Source organism: Populus nigra, chromosome 2 (genome assembly GCF_951802175.1).
Source record: "Populus nigra chromosome 2, ddPopNigr1.1, whole genome shotgun sequence".
NCBI classification, from domain to species: domain Eukaryota; kingdom Viridiplantae; phylum Streptophyta; class Magnoliopsida; order Malpighiales; family Salicaceae; genus Populus; species Populus nigra.
In genome coordinates this window covers 10,037,687-10,040,186 of record NC_084853.1, presented here as the reverse complement: position 1 = coordinate 10,040,186, position 2,500 = coordinate 10,037,687, and positions in this window count along the sequence as shown.

Sequence of the window (2,500 nt, the reverse complement as noted above, 5' to 3'; positions counted from 1 at the left end):
GAATCGGCAGCGCCGAGAAAATCGGCAGAATCGGCAGCAGGTGCTGGCGATGAGTCAGGACGGACTGGATAGTCCAAGGCTCGATGAGAAAGACCGCTGGTTTAGACACTGGGGCAGTGGCAGCCCGCGGGGCAGTGTCGGCAGACTCGGCAGCAGTGTCTGCCGATTCGGCAGCGTTGGCTTGTTGGCGCGGGGGGCCGATGCGAGTGGGGACTTGGGCAGCGGGCAGTGAAAGCAAGAGTTTCCCCGATGCTGCCGGGAAAAACGCTCCCCGGGATGGCCGGGTGAGATGACCCGGCGGCCCGCGACGGGTCATTCAATTCCATGCCCCGTCAACATAACTCCCGATGTACTGTTTACTTTTTCGGAAGAAGAGATCCATCCCCCCATCCTCGGCCAGCCAAAAACGCTCCAATTAATGGCCGGGTGAGATGACCCGGCAGCCCGCGACGCGTCATTCAAATCACTGCCCTATCGGCTACAACTGCTGATGGGTGGGATTAGAGGCCTGCCATGGTGGTGAGGGGCGGCGAGGACCGTGAAAGCTAGAGTTTTTCAGAGGCTGCCGGGAAAAAGGCCCCTCGGGTGGCGGGGTGCGAGGACCAGGCGCGTCATTCAATTCTCTTCCCTATCAACTTGGCTCCCGTTGGCGGGATTGGAGGCCTACTGTTTGTTACAGGGCTAAAATCGTCAGGGGAAGAGCTGACGAAACAATGCTGGTTTGGATGCAGGGGGTAGTGTTGGAATCGGCAGCGCGGACAAAATCGGCAAAGTCGACAAAAAAGACTGTTGGTCTGGACATCGGGGCAGCGGCAGCCATGCCGACAGGGGGGGAAATCGGCAGCGCAGATTTGTGCAGCTGCAGGTTCGTCGGGGAAATCGGCAGCGCAGATTTTTCGATGAACATGGGCTGGAAGATGGACTGTCCAGGCCAGGCAGGGAAATTCGTCAAGGGGACACGCTGACGAAAGTAGGCTCGTCGGTGAAAATCGGCAGCGCAGATTTTTCGACGAACAGGGGCTGGATGCTGGACCGGCCGGGCCAGGCAGGAAAATTCGTCAGGGGGGCACGCTGACGAAAAGAGGGGCTGCCGCGTGGAAAATCGGCAGCGCAGATTTTTCGACGAACATTCGTCAGGGGGGCACGCTGACGAAAAGAGGGGCTGCCGCGTGGAAAATCGGCAGCGCAGATTTTTCGACGAACAGGGGCTGGATGCTGGACCGGCCGGGCCAGGCAGGAAAATTCGTCAGGGGGGCACGCTGACGAAAAGAGGGGCTGCCGCGTGGAAAATCGGCAGCGCAGATTTTTCGACGAACATTCGTCAGGGGGGCACGCTGAGGAAAACAGGGGCTGCCGCGTGGAAAATCGGCAGCGCAGATTTTTCGACGAACAGGGGCTGGATGCTGGACCGGCCGGGCCAGGCAGGAAAATTCGTCAGGGGGGCACGCTGACGAAAAGAGGGGCTGCCGCGTGGAAAATCGGCAGCGCAGATTTTTCGACGAACAGGGGCTGGATGCTGGACCGGCCGGGCCAGGCAGGAAAATTCGTCAGGGGGGCACGCTGACGAAAACAGGGGCTGCCGCGTGGAAAATCGGCAGCGCAGATTTTTCGACGAACAGGGGCTGGACTGGCCGGGCCAGGCAGGAAAATTCGTCAGGGGGGCACGCTGACGAAAGTAGGCTCGTCGTGGAAAATCAGCAGCGCAGATTTTTCGACGAACAGGGGCTGGACGCTGGACTGGGCCAGGCAGGAAAATTCGTCAGGGGGGCACGCTGACGAAAACAGGGGCTGCCGCGTGGAATGGCAGCCTACACGCAGATGCGAATTCGGCAGCGCACGATGGCTTGAGCAGGTCATGGGTTCGACTTGGCGCGATCTGAAACCTGGACGAGGGACTGTCGACGCTGGACGAGCCAGCGCGGTGGCCTGTCGTGCCCCGTTCAGGGGGGGCCTGCCGCGGAGACAGCCCTCGCGGGCTCGACAGCGCAGGCCAGCGTCCCCGACGTCGCTGGCCGCGGCAGGCGAGCTGCCGGGGTTCCCGCATTCCTACAAGAAAACGTCGTGCTTTCCACATGAAACCAATCCAGTAAAATCAGCCATATTTTTATGAGGCTGCCCACTGAATTTGGGGTCATTCCGGGCCGGTTCCTAGTTTTGCGGATTTACTCGATTTCTAATGGTAGGAAAATTAAAACAAATACTTCCCGACCTCGAAAAATTCTGGGAAAATTAATGAAGGTGGATTGGATTTTTGCCAACCTCTCTGCAAAATTTCAGCTCAAAATACCAAGAAATGAATTTTTTAGAGGGGGGGTGACAGCTGGGACCTAGTAGTGTCTCCCCCTGCCAGAGCTGCAATGACACTTATTGCTCTTTAGGGAGCCACCAGGCCGGCGCCCCTCAAAGACCACACGCGCGCGCGCGCCCGCCCGCGCTGGGCGCTGGGGCGCTGGGGCCTGAGGGCCTGGGGCCCTTGGGGGCCCTTGGGCGCTGGGGCGCG